The 19,055-nt window shown below is 46.9% G+C and overlaps 1 long non-coding RNA gene across 2 annotated transcripts; it reads right to left on the minus strand.

The window, feature by feature from the left end:
* Positions 1-874: 874 nt before the first annotated feature.
* LOC138473584 (uncharacterized) lies at positions 875-8,725 on the minus strand. Of its 2 annotated transcripts, none has more exons than XR_011268798.1 (4): positions 8,612-8,725; positions 7,007-7,108; positions 4,861-4,892; positions 875-1,133 (listed from the first exon to the last, which is right to left on the minus strand). It is a non-coding gene; the product is annotated as an uncharacterized lncRNA (long non-coding RNA). The 2 variants fall into 2 exon arrangements; XR_011268797.1 differs by lacking the exon at positions 8,612-8,725 and adding an exon at positions 7,282-7,357.
* Positions 8,726-19,055: the final 10,330 nt, after the last annotated feature.

Here is a 19,055-nt window from a genome sequence, read left to right on the forward strand (position 1 = left end):
GGGGGTTTCTATATGCTATGCCGAGGGTTTTTTTAGGGGTTTTGTGGGGGTTTTGTTAGAGGTAGGGGTGGTAGTTTTTTGTGACAGGTCGGGGCATTGTGAAGATGTGATGTAAATTTCTGTTGCTGATGTGGCAGGTCAGGCTGGCTGCAGGTCAGAGGAAGGGGGAGATTGGTGTAGAGGGGAGTATAAAGGGGTTGAAGTGGTTCTGGGCGCCGGGGGCATGGCCCCTTTTGATGTGGGGGGAGGGAAGCACAATGGGGAATGACACGGGAAAGGATGGGGTGGCGCTGTTTGCACAAGCAGGTCACCCCGGGGGAACAGGTATTGAGCCTGGAGGGGCATGGCCCCTGGGAGAAAGCGGGACGCCTGGGAAAAGGGCAAGGAGACGGTAGGCTCCAAGGGGTAAGTAGGGAGGAAATGGCTGAGTTATTTATTTAATTGTTGGAAAAAATGAAAATGAAAAGGAGAATGTTTAATTATTTAATTGTTTGTTGAAATATTTATTTAGTTTGTTAGGCCATTGGAGCCAGTTAAGCATTTTGAATTGTAAGCTTTGGCCTGTCACATTAAAGCGACCTTTTCCACTTTTAAATGAGTCTGGGTTTTTGTGCAGTAAGCCAAAATGACGGATGCTTGTTTCTACCATAAACGTATACGTGTTGCTCAAGGACACAGAAAGCATGCTTCCAAATATGGGGCAGTTCTTGGAAGCTAATGGGGGATGCACTTTGATTTGTGTATATTAAGCTCACTTGAGTAATTCTTGACTATTGAAGGAAAGCACATTTTTGATTCTATGCATTGCAGATAGATATGAATTAAGAAGTAAATGAACACATGAGAGCATTAAGAACACACAGAACAAAGCAGATTTGATGCTAGAGTATTTATTGTGAGTATAGTGAAGGCTGATCATCTTTTCAAAGCAGCGAGAGGCTCAGCTCTCTGGCACCCCCGGAGAGCGAGCAGCAGAAGGGGGGGCAGCCTGGGAGAGAATGGCATCTACCGGGGCAGATAGGAGGGAGGTGGGCATGGAGAGTGAACGCGTGAGGAGGTCCTCGACAGATGGCCCTGGGCAGCCGGATCATCCTTCCAGGTAAATGCGGGTCTTCCTCGCTCTCTTGCGTCCCCTGCAAGAGAAACACACTGAGGTCAAATGTGATGTGGACCAATGTTCTCTCTAATTACTTTTCTCTAAGTGCACGCATGTTTTGCTTAATTACACACGTTAGTTTCCATGTGCACAATTGACTAGCAAGGGAAGCCATTCTGTAAGCGTGCACAGTTAGTGAGCTGTTATCTCTGAAAGTAGTGTGGAAGGAAATGTCCCCATTGCAACCACTACAGTTCTTAAAAATACCAGTATTAAAGGTGCATTTTACAACTCTTTATACAAATATAATGTCTAAAAAAGCTACTTTTCCATAGGGGGTTCCAAGCGAGCTCACAAACCGGCCCAAGAGTTCAAGACCTGCGGAGCAAAATGGAGCAAAAGTACTCCTGTGCAGAGGAAAATACATGTATGTACTAAAGGAAAGCAACATATGATCAGGATAAATATTGGGTTCATTTGTGGTTATTCATTTGTCAAATGGCAATGATAGACCTGAGTAAAAAGGCAATCAGGCTCGGCTAAGCATTGCAGAAGTGAAACACTCATTGAGATATTTGATAACCACAATAGTTTGTGTGCAAACAAATATTTAAACCTCACCATGTTATTATAGGACAGTTTAAGCACAGTACACACACAACATTATTTTGCAAGGAAAATAGGATTGTCTGAACATCCCTCCTAATATTAAAGGGTAGATTATAAAGAGGCCCAGTAAAATGGCCCAATAACCGGATATAATGGAACGTAGGAAGATTTCCTATAATGCATTGTAGATACCGGAGTATCTACTGCCCGAATGCTGGCTATGAGTAATGCAGGGAACATGTCCATACCCATAATCCTTTCTATGCCAAGCAAATGATATTGCAACCTCGGTTACCCTTTATAGGGTACAGTTGGGAGCACAAAAGTAGCAGAGGTTGAGAATGAAATGCTCCTGACCAAATCATTAGCAGTCTAATTAAATAGGTTTGCACATGACCCTCAAATAATTGAGGTAATGTAAAAAGGAGAAAAAACAGAATAGCAAGAAGAGTTACTATAACATATCTTCTTTAAAAAGAAGATTCTGACGCGGATGCTCTTCTGGGCGACACCCAGAGGGCGGCTGGGCAAGCACCCATGAAGAGAGCTTAGAGGGAGCATAAGTGTGGGGACCAGACCTCTTCATCACTATGCAACTTTAGAGGGATGGCTCACTGAAACCTCGGCACCTCTGCTTCCAGGCACTGCAGAAACCTGCAGCTCATCCCTAAATACTCCACCAAGGAGACAGGCGGCCAAGGCGGAGACAGGGCTTATTCGCAGGCAGCCCTACAGAAATGTGTTGCAAATCCAGTGTAGGATCCCTGTCCCCAAAACGCGGCCGCCCTCAGAATCTCTGGGGCTTTTATACAGTTTAAGAAAAGGAACCTGACACGGAAAAGTCAGTATGATACGTTCACTCTGTAACATTAACAATGGTCTTCCTAATGCTGCACCCTGGGTGGCAGAGCTTTACAGGGCCAGCGGAGCTCCATCGGGTGCCCCACAGCCCACCCACGTGACACAGACTACCTCCTTCCCGGGAGATTTCCACTACTCCTAATGATGATAGGGAAACTGCAGACTCAGCAGTCACGTGGCCTTTAGTCTAGTACACAGGCAGCTACACCCGGCTTCATGATCCAATGCAGGGCGTGCAGGTGCCTGCGCATCGGGCAAAGGCTTAGCTCCATCCTCGCACAGCCTTCTGGGTAGACGGGCGCTTGCCAACTGATCTGCGCCACCACCCCTTAACATGGCTCTGCCTCTTAGGGCATTGCCACAGTGATGGTTGCTTTTCTGCACCGCCTGAGTCTCATGTGCCTCCCAGGGCCTAAAGTATTATGCCACCAGCTTGCACAGCACCCATGGGGCCCCACGTGACAGCATGCCAGGAGCTGTGGGTATGGGTGAGGTGCTCTTGCAGAAGCCTATGGCATACCAGGCGTGGAAAGCCAGTTGATGAGATCAAAGATCAGAAATCAATCTATGTAGCCTACGGATTTCACAAATGGTTCAATCGGGTCAGGGGTGTAGTGCAATGGGGTGCAGGGTGTTGGTGCTGCCAAGAGGCAATGCTGTGTCCTGCCCGTGTTGAAATCGCAGATGTTTCTTGTGGGATTGTGGTGCACTGAAGGAGTTGCCTTGGAGTCCAAGAGCCGGTGGATTCAGCGAGGGGTGTGTTGAGGTCTGCGTGGATTTCAATACTGGGACTGCTGGAAGACTTCATGCCAAGCCGGAGATTTCCTGGTTAATTTGTGGGTGGTGTCCCTGCGATGACAGGGGGTGCTGTAGGCCAAGCCTGCGGTGCATTGAATTATCTCTGGGTGGTAGAACAGCAACTGCAGGTGGTACTATGGGGCCAAATCTATGCAGTATAGTACTGATAAAGCAGTGTGTGTGGCAGGTCAGGATGATGCTGGACTGCGCAGTGGCGCTAGAAGCGGATAGCAGGGAGCGTGTACAGTCAGGATGCGGGAGAGATGGATGCCAGTCCTGGACTATCAGGGCAGAGTAGATCCGGATCCTGTGCCCTTTGACTGGCACAGCACACGCTGCTGCAGATCAGACGATGTTACATAGACAGCAGCATGTGTTGGAATGGTGGGATGGCAACAGTGAACAGACACGATGTATAGGCTATGTGCTATGGGTCTGGACCCAGCTGTAGAAGGTAGGGCTGGAATTGCAGCAAGCTGCAGGCCAAGCCTCTGCAGCATGGGGGGGGGAGGTCGTGAGAGGACACGACAGCCCAGGACAGGCAGAGGGGGTGAACTCTGGGTGCTGGCACTCTAATAGCATTGAGTGCTGCATGTCAGGGTGGAGGTGTGTTGGCTGGAGCTGTGCCTGCTTCCAGATCTGGGATAACAGGTGACTGTAGGTCAGGCTTGGACCGGGCCTGAGCTCTGGGGGCTAGTAATGAAATAGCAGAGGGGGCCTCACATCAGCATTGAAGTGCATGCATTGGCACTGGGTGCGACAATGTGTTTTAGGTCAAGATTGCGATGCATTTCTTGAGCTGTGATTTGAGGCAACACATCTCTCGGCTTGTATTATTTCCCTCCTGTGTGGGTCCTTTGCACCCGCTGCACTCGCCTTGTGTTGCTGTATTGCAGTGAGCCCCCGGCTCTTGGCATAGGCATATTTACCCACCTTTTATTCTTAACCCTATCCCTGCCAATTGTTGCAGTCTCACCCATGCTAATCTTGCCTACCCAAATCATTTCTGCCTACCAATACCATGCCTGCCTTACGCTGCCAGTTCAGCCACGCCACTTATTTACCCGTGTTAGTTCTCTTTATCCATGTCACTTCCAGTGCATCCTACTCAGGTCGCGACCTACGAGCCCTGTTGGTTCTGTGTGCTGGTTTGGCACCTGCGATACCGGTCATGCACACGCAATGAGTGGGCGTGCGGCAGTGTTAATACAGTCCCCTTGAGGTTTGAAGGATTTACCGCAAGCGGTAATTTGAAGATGGTAAATCATCTGTTTTTCTGCAGATAATACCTCCAGCCAAGTACATGAGGTATTTCCTCTGAATGTCCCCCAAACTCCATTAAATACCACCATTTTACAGCTACCGCCACACTCGTAAGAAGGCCCAATGCCTTTTTCCCACAAGAAGTAATGTTATTGAGCTTTCCAAAATCCACACTTCACCCAGGGGCTGCTCAGTGAATGCAAAAAAGCAAAGGTTATCAAACATGTACTCACCTAAGCGTTTTCAGGGGTACAGTCCAATGAATCTACAAAGAGAGAGAAACAGGGTTATGAAATAGTACATCACTCCCTCCACTGGCACGCTGATTAAATGCTTACACAATGTGGGCAGTGCCTGGGCACCTCCAGCAAGAGCTCTGCCGCTGGGAAGGGCTATATGCTGAGTATAGGCAGAGCCTGTATGTTCAGAATAGTACACAGAGCAGGGCTTCCTGCAGGAGCTATGGGATTTTGCCGGAAGAACAAGGTTGGCCACACTTTTAAGAGGGTGGTTCAGGCGCTCTGAAAGCGGCTCCCATGTCGGGGTTGCGCGCTGCCGCCATTTTTTGCGTAGCGCACGGTGGTCTTAGTGCCGACATTCTCAGTGGGGGCACGTCTTCAGCCACTGCTCACAAGCCCCCCCTTCTTGCCCCCATTCCTTAAACCGCTACCCTCCTCCCCCGGAGCCCAACCCCCTTACGGCCCCAAAGTGGTCTTTTCACTGTCCTCCTAGAGTCCCTTTTCTTACTCCATCCCCTCACATGCGCTAACACTTCCCCTCAAGTCAGACCCTGTGACTGTCCCTGGCGCTGAGACAGGATGGGGCAGGCCGCATGCCAAGGGCGCCTCTGTCACCCATGCCGTGTTTACCTCTGACATAAATAGGTCGCTCTAATAGGAAGCAGCCGCATTAAAACAGCGCATTCGCCTAGAATGCTTTAAGGGGCGTGGCTAGTAAGGCAGCGGCAAGCTATTTCCTCTGACGTCCTGTTTGCACGGTGTGGCGATATCAGCAACACAGGGAGGTTGGCTCGGACTGGGCCATTGGGCAATCGAGAAGTCCCGAAATTCAGGACCATGCCAACATGAGAGTGTGGGCCCGTTTTTTTTGGTCAAGGTGGACCGTTTTTTTTGTGCAAAGTGGGCCAGATTGATGAGTTACTTCACTGTGCAGCTAGTAGTGTTGACAAATGCAACTGAACACATATTATTTCAATTGCACATGTGCAATTCGTTTAACCAAAACACGCCACCTTGTGTACTACTTACTATATGTGACCCCCGCCCCCCAGGTACATTACACAAAGAGTATAGAAACGGGCTATGGATAATGTTCATAGGCAGCATACACCAAAACCATGGCTTGTGGGTGTGGCTAGGATTAGAAGTCATTCGCAGTGCAGAGCCAATGGCATTTGAGCAGTGACCAGAGAGAACTACTGTTAAGGGTCACGTGCTCAGTCCATAGCCAGCACACCTGTTGCATGCCAAGTAAACAGTACCCAAAGGGCAAGGCTGTGGGACGTGTCTTGTTGGTAGCATGGGCACGGGTATTATGTGAGTGTGAAACTTACAGTGTAATCTCTTTCCCTACCATTCAGGACCTTAATGATATCTTTCAAGATGGCAGTAGTGACCCCATCAATGATGGCCGTCCCCCTGACATCGAGGACCTCTTGCCTGATCTGAACTGCTCTTGTACCACGAAGCGTTTTCACACCAATGCCTGCCCAGCTGCATGCAATTCTACTGAGGCGGCGCCTAAATGTTCAACCCAACCAATGAGCCCTTTTGGTATTTTGAGGCTGGAGCATGTTTCCTTCATATGGTGTCCTGAGTCCATGGAACGCGCAATGTTGTTTTGCCCCTGAGCGTGTGACGACTTTTGTTAAAATAAAAGAGTCATCAGTGCCTGAAATGGAAACACAGAAGTGCAGGACTCACTATCCCAGAGTACCTCTTTACTGTTGAGAAGTGCAGGTACTCTCCAAGTAAAAATATTAGCCTCTTGCTGAGAAGTGCCAGTACTCACTATCCTAGAGTACCTGCTTACTTTTGAGAAGTGCCAGTACTCGACCATTAAAAGTATTGGCCTCCTGCCGATAAATGCCGGTACTTACTGTTGAGAAGTGGCGGCACTCCTCCATTAACAGTATTGGCTTCCCACTGAGAAATGCCAGTACTATGTCTCTCAATTAAAAGAAGCGCAGGTACCCAGCGCCAGGACATTTAAAGGCGATTTAATGTTAACGACCGTTTGGGAAAGGCTGAGAAGATTTGGCAGGCCTTGCAAAAGGCAGCAATCATCATGACTGATTGTCCTCAAACATCAGCAAAATGGCCGCTGGATTGTGTATCAAGTAAACGCGCAGCGTATTACCGTCCTTGGGCATGAGCGCCGCGTCTGCCGGTGTTAGCCCGATGTCTCCGAGCATCTTCTGGAAGGTGGGAACGGCATCCATGCATAGTTCCGGGGCTCTGGCTGCAGTCCGGAATCGGGAGGAGGAAGAGGAAGAAGAAAACACTGGTGAGAAGGGCTGCAGTGACAGAGTTTTACAGAGTCTGATATAGAGGCGAGTTCTATATGTGGCAGAGAATCAAAGGCATACAGCAACAAAATGATGCATAACAGGGCCGAGTCACACAGGGCTGTACCATGAGGAAGCGTGACACAGGGATTATGAGGGGACAGCGACAATGAGGTGTGTGATGCATCAGAGACAAATAGGCGTGTCATGGTGCAGAGACACAGTGATGCATGATGGCACAATGACAAAGGGGTCTGTGATGGGACAGAGACACAGAAGGTGCACGATGGGACAGAGTCAAATAGGGCTGTCCGATGAGAAAGCAAGGCACGAGGATGTACTATGGGACAGAGAGAAAGAGGTGTGTGATGGTACAAAGACACAGGGAATATGATGGGATAGCGACAAAGGTGTTTGATGGGTCAGAGACAAATAGGCGTGTGATGGTGCAGAGACACAGTGATGTATGATGGGACAGTGACAAAGGGGTATGTGATGCGTCAGAGACAAATAGGCGTGTCATGGTGCAGAGACACAGTGATGTATGATGGGACAGAGATAAAGAGACGTGTGATCGGACAGAGATAAAGAGGTGGGTGATGGTGCAGAGACACAGTGATGTATGATGGGACAGTGACAAAGGGGTGGGTGATGGTGCATAAACACAGTGATGTATGATGGGACAGTGACAAAGGGGTGTGTGATGGGTCAGAGAAAAAGAGGCGTGTCATGGTGCAGAGACACAGTGATGTATGATGGGACAGCGACAAAGGGGTCTGTGATGGGACAGAGACACAGAAGGTGCATGATGGGACAGAGTCACACAGGGCTGTCCGATGAGGAAGCAAGGCACAAGGATGTATGATGGGACAGAGATAAATAGACGTGTGATGGTACAGAGACAAAGAGGCGTGCAGTGGTGCAGAGACACAGTGATGTATGATGGGACAGCGACAAAGGGGTCTGTGATGTGACAGAGGAATTATGGGACATAGGACAGGACTGAAAGACAAAGGTTGTTTGTGATTAGGAAAAAAGGGTTGTATGTTTGGATGAATATACAGATGTGTCACGTGACATAGAGACAAGAAAAGCTGCGCATCGGCACTGACTGATACATTGGCGTGTGATGAGGATTAGAAACAGTGGTGCAACTTCTTTGATGGGACACATAGCCAGTGGGGTGAGAGGGACAATGGCATAATGGGGCAGAGCCAAAATGGAGGTGTATAACGGAAAGATACCTTCGGGTCAACAGAAAACGGGAAGAAAACACAATGTAGCAGCCATCTTGAACGGCCACCTCACGTGGTCTGAGGGACTTGACATGTGTGTGATAATTGCAGGGACTCCTCTTTTTCATGGCAGGCCTTCATTGCGTGAAACTGTAGAGCAGCCTGATGCATTCTGGGAAGGCCCTGGGGTGCCTACCTTGCCTGGCTCACTGGCATACATACCATACATGGTCTGCATGACGCACGGCTCCCCGTTTGCTTGCTCACTTTTGGAGTACTCGATCATGTATTTTGTGGGGTCTCCTTTCACGAAAATAATTTCGCTCTTTTCAGGAGCTAGAAATAGAAGGACAGCTGCTGAGACAAACTTTCCCAAAATCATATCCGTGAAAATATGAAAAAAAGTGCACACGTGGATAATCATGTGACAGGTCACGCTTGGCAGGCATGGCTGATTGATTCATCAGAATACGGGGGGGGCAGTGAGTAAATGCGCAGATGAGAGATGGCAGCGCTAGGGTAGTGCCCACGTTTTAGGACTTACAATATCCCTCATTACAGGAAAGGGGACATCAAAAGCGTCCAGACCCTGAACAGCAGAGCATAGAAGCAAATAGCAGATGCCGGTTCGGTTGTTGATTCTTATGAAGCAGAAAGATGAGATGCTGGCGTCAAGTTAGTGACCAGGACCATTCATCATAACATGAAGGTGAGCATGAAAATCACAGAGTGAACTTGAAAAGCAGAACACAGAGGCACACATCAGAAGATGGTTTGGTCCCTCATTCATCAGCAATTAACGGTGAAGAGCTGAACATTCTTAGGTTTGCTGAACTGCGGTTGGCCTAGGAGCCAAGTGTTCCTTTCCCTAAAACTTTGCCTTGGGTCTGTGCCACAAAAAAGCCCTTTATTTAACTTGTCCTCAGTGCCTGCCATGAAACTTTGGAAATGTGTCTACCACAGCCATGTCATGCTGTTTCAGCACAGGGCATTGTTCCACCCGGTCAGTAGGGTGCTGTCATTAGAGCCCCAGTTGATTACAGCGCACTCTATTTCCCGCATTTATCCTCACGTTCGGTCTAGAGAAGAGGTCTGCAACCTGTAGCCGTCCAGATGTTTTGGTTTACGGCTCCCATGATCCCTCTCTATTGACTAGGTAGGCTAAGGGCTGATGAGAGTTGTAGTCCAACATATCTGGAGAAACAAAGGAGGCAGACCACTGGTCTATAGTTTGGACAAAATATCATGTCGGGTGAAATTCGCCCAGGCTGAAAATAGCTGGAGTGCATTTTTCTTGGCACCACCATAGCCGTATACAATGTCATATTAATAGGAGTGCCCAACTACCCATGCAGCGTTCTAGATACCCAATGACTAGGGAAAGGGACATTGACGAGCTAATGAAGCCAGCAAGTAGTACGCATCAGTGCAAGATTGGTTTGCGTTTCATCAGGAGGACAGAGGTTCAAATCGAAGTAAAGCTGACTCAGCATTTTAGTCTTAAAACTTGGTAAAAACTGAAAGCCAATGAACTGTCTTGATGCCAAGAGACCTTTGAGTTTGTAGCATGGAATACATAAATGGTTGATGCTATCACAACAGATACAGGTCGATCCCTGGGTGGCCTTATGGATCCAGGTTAGTTCTAAAGATTGTGATACAAAGGACATGAACTTTAGTTGGTCACCAAGGACAGAAAATAGTGACTGCCCCAAACTTATTTCTGGGCCTCTTTACGACCCTGGCGCTAAGTGTTTAACGGCGCCATAAAAGGCTGCGGCGCCGTTAAACACCTAGCGCCTAATTACGAGGTCCTTTTGCGAGACCCGACCTTAACGGCAGGTTTTACCAGCCGTTAAAGTAGGGACCCGCAAAGGGACCTTGGTGCTAATTACGGTACTGCAATTTGCGGTACCGTATTTAGCGCCTTCGCCATTCCCGTTGAGCCCTATGGGGCAAAAATGGGAATGGGGAAGGACTATGGCGGCATGGGGAATTACTGCCCCACCAACCTCGGAATGGGGTGGTAATCCCCCATTCCGCCATGGCAGACACCGGCATGGACAGCGCAGGAGTCCTAATACTTAATTTGGAGGCATGTTAGAGAAAAAAAGGGAGAAAAACATGAACCAATGGCTACATAAAGATCATTTCACGATTACTAATAAATCTATTCAAGTTCTAGTTCATAATTGAATTAGTCAACAATTATCGCATTAAAATGTTACTAAAACATTATGCCTGATTCAGAGGAAAAAGAAACATTTTGCTGCAGAAGCAAGATAGGGTTGCAACCACCCACGTGTTGTGGCACATTGTGAATCATGTGTGCTGCAATTTAGGCCGCAGATGGCAGTGAATCACACATCACACAAAAAATACATCGCAACAATATATTAGAAACACTCTGGCTAAAAAGGGAAAAATATACAACTTTTTTTCCTTGAAAGTTGTGTCAAACTTTGAGGAAAATGAAGAACGTTCAGGAAAAAATGTTAGAAAAGCAAAACCGCTCCAGTGAATTAGCCTGCGCTCTAAACATTACTTGAGGAGAGAGACTTAAGATTGGGCACACCAGTGTGGCCCGCATGGGATTGAACACAAGAGGAAGTTGGTAGATAGACGTAAACAAAATGAAGCTTTATGAAATAAGTCCTGAGAAAACACTAATTGAGAAACTTAAGAGGAACACTCTGTGTGTGTAAATCAACTTGAGTGTTGAGATCTAATGAAAGAAAAACTCTTAATAATTGAACATCTCTAAAGAAGAGAAAATTCACCTGTTTGCGAGAGGAATGAAGAGCAAGGGAACCGTAGACAGATGCATTTCTAGAATTGCAGATCTTTTGAAATATTCTGAAAAGGATGGTCCTGAAGAAAGCCGTAGGCATCACCAATGTGCGAAGCCTAATTTTGTTTTACTGAAACACGTGTCAACCAGTTAGGAGAAAAATCAATTGTAGATAGAAAATGGTTATTTTGAATCACGATATACTTTAAAAAAGTTTTTTAGCATAGTAAAAGTGGTGCAGAAGTGGAGATTGAAGTGGTCTGCAGTGGTGAGACACGGAGAGAAGTATTTTTTCTATCTCGGCTGGAGACGGGCCCAGTAGCTGGAGATGTGCAGCAGCTTCTTTCAAACACCATGGGCCTCATTCCGAGTCCGGCGCTAACCAATGGCGGTAGTAGCGCCTTGGTCGGCACCGGACCCGTACCGGCACCGCCCTGGTGGAATGGGAAATTACGGCCCTATTCCGAGTTGACCAGGGCGGTAATTTCCCATTCCCCAGGGCCCTTCCCCATTCCCAAATGAGCCCCCATAGGACTCAATGGGAATGGGGAAATTGCAAATAACGGAGAACGTACCTTACGGTCACCGTTATTGGCTAAAAAGCCCCTTTGCGCCCTCGTCCCTAACGTCTGCTAAAAGCAGGTGTTAAGGACGAGGGCGCAAAGGGAACTCGGAATGTGGCGGTAAGGGATTACCGGCACCGGTCTCGTTAACGGTGACCGGTATCCCTTACTGCCATACTCGGAATGAGGCCCCATACTACGTGCAGAGCACAGCGCAGAAGTGGATATTGAAGTGGTCCGCTGTGGTGGATGTGTTTTTTGTGGCCTAAAATCCATATGGTGTTTGTTATAAGCTTGGAGGCTGCAGTGCTGGTTAAACGTCTGCACATTTTTTGGAGTCCTCAATTGTAGCTGGATTCAACCTCTTCCTGTGTTTCCTTGAATCGGCAGAGCCCTTGTGAAAGGAAGGTACATTTGGATATTATAATTGATTATTGTCGGGGTCTCACTTGTGCGCAGTAGCACCGATCGAAGCGAACTGTAAGAACTGAGGAAAAAGAATCTACCAGCTCCATCCGGACCGGACATAACTTTAGCTCCCTTGGTATTTTCCAATAGGAGAGATCGCCTGTCTGGGGTGGTTGCTTTGCCTCTCCCTGTCTCTCGCTCGTGGATGAGCACTTATTGGTTGTAGAAGAGAAAGGGCATAGGAGGGTGAAAAAAGCAGGGCAATTGTTTGGCCACCTTCCCATTGTGGAGAAGAATAAGGGGTTGATTGAGTCCACACCCCTGGAGGAGGCCTTAGCTATTTCCCCCAGTCTATTGAAAATCAAATTGTGGGGAAAGGAGACATTTGTTGATATACTGCAGCGAAATTAAACTTTAGTGCCTCACTTCTAAATACTCCACCAATTCTTGGTGAGAAGGACAATTCATTAATGGATGTTTCAGAACATTCTCGAAGCCAGGGTATAGTTGAGGGTGTTGTCTCTATAATCCATGAACAGGCCACTCGGCAGGGGCCCTCTTGGGCAGATTTTTATAAGGTGATGACTTCAATTGAAAATCTGTGTAAACGTATACGTGTGGAACTGAGAGGTCAATCAGGTTTTTTGAGTAATATATCTCTTCGTATGATTAGCCTGGAGAAAGCCGCTGACAAATCAATGAGTATAGAACAAGAGGGTGTGATTGGTAAGAATAAGACAAGGATTGATGGAGTTTCTGCAACTGCTGATTTGATGGTGACTAATATGTCTGAAAAGGCTACTGCAGACAAGGTTGTGGGTATGGGACCTAAAGTGGTGAATTTAAAAGATACACAGAATTTCCAGGGGGAGAATGGTCATGGGAAGGGTAAAGCAAAGACAATTATTAATATGAAAGCATAAATAAGTTAGCTAAAACATCTAGAAAGTATCTCCGATCAGTTGCATTGCGTGATTTAAAAAGACAAAGTGAAAAAAGTAAGGGGAAGGGTCAAGTAAGAAGATTTGATGGAAATAATGATTACAGTTTTGTTTGTAGTTCTCCTCGGAACAATACACCATCTTTGGAAACGGAGGCATCAGTAATTTCAGTGGATATTGAGGTGACTAAAACTATGTGGGGAATCACCCCTGAGTACGGGTTTGACAGCAGCCATGAAACATAAAGTAAAAGTACAGTTTATGTTAAGAAGTGTAAATACTGAAGCATGGAAAGGGCACCCACTATTTGATATATTTAAATGCCCTATGGAAGGTCTTTCTCACTCTAAGAAGGATAAGGTTACGAGGTGCAAAGAATCTCAAACTACTTTACCAACCAAGGGGGGATTTTGAGGTGGAAATGCGGGGAGGTTCATGAATTGACAGGATAAGGAGGATGGATTAGGGTGGAAGCGTGATGTATAAGTGCAAACTCACCCAGAAAAAGTTGTAATAGGTGAACCCAAGGGGCAGTGTGCCCGACTGGAGGTATTAGGATCTAAGTTGGATGCACACGTTCAAACGCAATCCCCAAAGGGAATATCTGGAGGGTTCAAGTGTAAAATTGCTTGCATGTAGGAAATCAAGAATACAACTATGGTGAATTTGGAAACAATTGGTGATCATTGAAGAAAAAGCTTGTTCAAGGGTCTTATGCCGGAGACAGGATGTGTGACAGATAAAAGGAATGACCAGGCTGAAGCTGTCCATGCAATGGTGTTAACATATGAGTTGGGTGGAGGGAGCAAACGAAAATCAAGAGAGAATGGTACTTATGGGGCCTCATTACGACCCTGGCGCTAAGTATTTAACGGCGCTGTAAAAGGCTGCAGTGCCGTTAAACACTTAGCGCCTGATTACGAGGTCCCTTTGCGGGACCCGACCTTAACGGCTGGTTTTACCAGCCGTTAAAGTAGGGACCCGCAAAGGGACCTTGGTGCTAAGTACGGTACCGTACTTAGCGCCTTCCCCATTCCTATTGAGTCCTATGGGGCAAAAATGGGAATGGGGAAGGGCCATGGAGGAAGGGGGAATTACCGCCCCGCCAACCTTGTAATGGGGTGGTAATTACCCCTTTCTCCATGGCGGAGTCGGTAAGTTACCGGCATGGACCATGGTGCTACTAGCACCATGGTCCTCCGCCTGGGTCGTAATGAGGCCCATAGTCTTTTGTTAGACTATGGGCCTCATTACGACCCTGGCACTAAGTGTTTAACGGCGCCGTAAAAGGCTGCGGCGCCGTTAAACACCTAGCGCCTAATTACGAGGTCCCTTTGCGGGACCCGACCTTAACGGCTGGTTTTACCAGCCGTTAAAGAAGGGACCCGCAAAGGGACCTTGGTGCTAATTACGGTACCGCAATTTGCGGTACCGTAATTAGCGCCTTCCCCATTCCCATTGAGCCCTATGGGGCAAAAATGGGAATGGGGAAGGGCCATGGCGGCATGGGGAATTACCGCCCCACCAACCTCGGAATGGGATGCTAACAACACCATGGTTTAGCGCCGGAGTCCTAATGAGGCCTATATGTTTGATAGAGGAGGGAGCGGTACGATGAATAGATCTGGTGCCCTTGCCCTTTTTAATGAAATTCCAGCTCTACTACTAATTACAACAAGGGATATTGAATTTGTGAGATTTTTGAATCCGGCTAAATTTGATTCCGTGAAGTTGGACATTCCCTTAAGGTTAATCTTAGAGATTTTGATGAAAGAATTTCTGAATCTGGAAAAATTGGGGTATCAAGTCTCTTTTTTTACAGAGGAAAAACTAAGAACTGATTCAGGAAGTAAGGATAGAAATAAAGAAACAGATAAGTCACGAGTGGAGAAAGGAAATGGTTCTGAGGAAGGGGGTATTGGGGATTTGAGATGGTTGGCGCTAACCTTGAGGGAGTTCATTACACAGCTAAAAAGAGCTCAAGAAACATCTTTAGTCCTGATCAAAATCTAAAGTTTGTTTCATGGAACTCGAGGGGTCATTTAGCTCTTACGTCGGATTACTTATTGGGGATATTTTTAAGATCTCATTCATTGATATGTCTTCAAGAGGTTTGGCTAAAATCAGTGCCAGTGATAGATGTGGTTTTGTAATTACCTTTCAACCAGCAACTCAGAGGAAAATATGTTGACCGTTGGGTGGCTTAATTGTGGCAGTCCGCGGTGATATGGGGCCTCATTACGACCCAGGCGGTAAGGGGTTAACGGTGCCGTAAAAGGTGGCGGCGCCATAACCCCTTACCGCCTAATTACGAGGTCCCTTTGCGGGTCCCTACCTTAACGGCTGGTTTTACCAGCCGTTAAGGATTGGACCCGCAAAGGGACCTTGGAGGTAATTACGGTACCGCAATTTGTGGTACCGTAACTACCTCCTTCCCCATTTCCATTGAGCCCTAAGGGGCAAAAATAGGAATGGGGAAGGGCCAATGGTGAATGGGGAATTACCGCCACGCCAACCTTGGAATGGGGCTGTAATTCCGCTATTCACCATGGCGGATTCCGGCGTCAACCATGGCGCTAATGGCACCATTGGTTAACGCCTGGGTCGTAATGACCCCCATGGTCTTTAAAGTTTTCAAAAAAGTAAATGCGACAGAGGGTTTGCAGATTGTGGGTTTAAAGAAGATTGAACGAGGAGAAACAATGTTCCTCTTGATAGATGACATCTTCTCGATGCCGTTAAAGAAAAACCTTAAGGAAATGTTGGATTTAATAAGTGATATTTTTGAGGAATGGTTTTTATCCTGTAGCAGCTGATTTGAACGCAGATTGTGGGGATGGGTTGGGGGTGAATCGAGTGAAGAATGGAAGGCAGGTAGGGTAAGGGGGGAAGAGAAAAACTGTGCAAGGAACACAGTGACTATTAGGAATGGAAGATTGGGGTTTAAGCATGCTAAATGAATCATTGGGTAGTTATTGGTGGGATTTCCCAACTTGGCAACGGGGGTCACATTCTTCAATTATTGATTATATTTTTGTGAGTGGTCCATTAAGGGAAAGTTGTAAAGACTTTAAGATCATTAATAGCAATATGAGTAACCATAGTATGCTGGTAGCAGATTTTGAGAAGTTAGGGATTTACCCTAGGACTAAACCAACCTCATTAGTAATTAATTAGGGGGAAAAAACATTGAAGTGGCAGGATGGCAATATACATAAATGTAATGGATTAGTTACAGAATAATTTTAAAAATCTCCATATGATGTCAAAATGAAGGTATTCTCTGTGGGAATGATAAAGTGTTCAGTTGAAATGGCTATAGATTAATTATATAAGGGCATTCTAGGGGGTCCTTAAGGGTTAAGCATTTACGTAAATTTAATCCGCATATTTAGCTTGTGAAAAAGTAATCCAGGAAAGCCATTCGTGGGATAAAGAAGTGTAATTTGGCGGTGGAGGAGAAATTAATGAGGATAAGGAAAGTAAAACTAAAACATTTGATTATAGCAAATAGATATTCTCACTATCAAAGAGATGTTGAAGTAATGTTGGCGGCTATGAGTGGTAGAAATTAGTCTAATTTTAGGTCCCTGAGAAATGTCATAGAGTTGATTCAGGTGGGGCTACAATCAAACCCTACAGCAGAAGAGGTGTGGGTGCAACATTTTAGTCAGATTTATGGGAAAGGGGGGGTTGAAAGTTTCTAACATTTATTTTGTGAGAGATGGATTTTGGACTTCTCTATGGAAGATACAGAAAGAATGATAAGTAAAGTAAGTGTCATGAACCATCGGACGCGTCCTTTCTGGACTGCATGGTCCCTGACCTATAGGGGCCTGCACTCGGCAGTACTCCCAACATGGCCGCCGAACGCGGAACGCTGTTTACCAGTATCCGCGTCATAGGTACTACGTTCTACAAAGCTGACACGCCCCCACGGCCCTGCGCGTCTCAATGCTACTGCTTGCAGTAGCCAGACGTGTGCTGCCGTAGTTCGTACAGCGAATTCCTTTGATTCCTGGTTCCCGGTCCCCTAAATTCCTCCTCCTTCATCCTTTCCTTTCTTGTTCTCAGTTTGCTTCCCGATCTCCTTTGCACTCGTCTTCCGAGTGCACTCCTCGCCATTTCCTGGAACTTTCCCGGACATCTGAACGTTTCCTGGAGACGGGACGCAGAACGCACGCTGGAACCCGAGGACCTACACACTGGGTTGTACAAGACCCAAACTGTGCGAAAGAAGACTTCATCAAAGAACTCCAATAAACAACACAGACAGGTGAGAAGGGGGTAAACCTGTGACAGATTGAGACGCCAACAAACTGATACAGATACGGACATGGAGGCTGCAGTTCAAGACGTTATGCGCGGCATGCAGGATTTAACAACAGAAGTTCAGAATCTCAAAGCCGAGAATGCTGCATTAAAGCAAGTAGTCCTGTCACGTGATTCCGCGACCAAGGAAAGTGTATTGCTGGGCGGAGTGGTGGATAAATATGATGGCTCATCAAAGAACCTTCGTGGCTTCCTCAAATTCGTGTTTAGTACACTTTACCTTTAAGCCCTACTACTTCTCTACCCCCAGGGCAAAGGTGGGCTTTATGAATTCGCATCTTTCCGGGAATGCATTAACTTGGGCTACGCCATTAATTAATTCTGGAGATGCCCTATGATGGTTTCGTACGAGCTCTAAAGACCATGTTTGACCGCCCAGAATAGGTTTACAGTGCCCAAGAACGCCTACTGGATTTCCAACAAGGGTCCCAGGATATGCTTACCTATGTAAGACGCTTTAAGCAACTGGCCAAGGAAGCAGATTGGTCCTCGGAGGCCTGCTTTACCCTTTTTCGAAGAGGACTGAATGAAGAGATAAAAGACAAGTTAGCCAGGGCAGCTCACCCAGGTTCCTTCCAGGCTTTCATGGACCTCTCTTTACAAATAGACTTTCGTATCCAGGAAAGGAAGGCGGAAAAGAAGAAGACTAAAATGCCCTACCAAAAGACCTCTACAGAACCTTCCTCGAGACCTGAGCCCGCTCCTGCCCCGACCACAGACCCAGAACCCATGCAACTAGGGGCCTTCCGCGGACCCATATCTCCGCAAGAAAGGATGCGATGGATTCACACCGGGCTGTGTATGTACTGTGCCTCTGATAAACACCTTGTGAGAGAATGTCCTTTAGCCCCTCCACGGCATTCAGGAAATGCCAGCTCCCGATCCTAGATGGAGCACAGCTTCAGGAGAGAGATGTTTGCTCCACATCTATTCCATCCTTGAACTCTCCTGGACAAAACTACCTTGTGATCTTGCAGGCCTTTCTATCGCCGTCCAAGAAAGAAGTTTATCCCATTCTGGCATTAGTGGATTGTGGGGCCATGGGGATATTTATAGATCATGATTGGGTCACTACCCACCACATTCCATATGAAACACAAGACATCATGCAACCTGTAGAGGCCATTGATGGAAGACCTCTCTCTTCAGGACACATAACCCTGCAAACCAAAGAGATCCAGCTCTCGATAAACCATCATCAAGAGGTGATCAAATTTGACATCATAAAATCTGCCCATTATCCAATGGTACTGGGTATGCCATGGTTACAGAAGCACAACCCATACATCAACTGGGCAGCAGGATCCTTGTTTCTTGGTTCAGAACATTGTATTTCTCACTGTCTATCCCTGAATTCCTCAACAAGATCCTCTGAAGGTCTGCTAACAGACCAGCAAGGCCCATTCACAGTCTCAAATATTATCCAGGTTCCCAGGGCCTATCAGGATTACAACAGATGTTTTCAACTGCCATAGTTCAGGCCCTACCCCCTCACAGACCTGAAGACTGTGCTATTGATACTGAACCCTCAGCAGTGATTCCCTTTGGAAGGATGTTCATTTTATCAGAACCAGAGAAAAGGGCCCTCCGAGAATACTTGGATACTAACCTGGAAAATGGCACTATATGAC

The sequence above is a fragment of the Ambystoma mexicanum genome, chromosome 8, assembly GCF_040938575.1.
Source record: "Ambystoma mexicanum isolate Mex_15411 chromosome 8, UKY_AmexF1_1, whole genome shotgun sequence".
NCBI classification, from domain to species: domain Eukaryota; kingdom Metazoa; phylum Chordata; class Amphibia; order Caudata; family Ambystomatidae; genus Ambystoma; species Ambystoma mexicanum.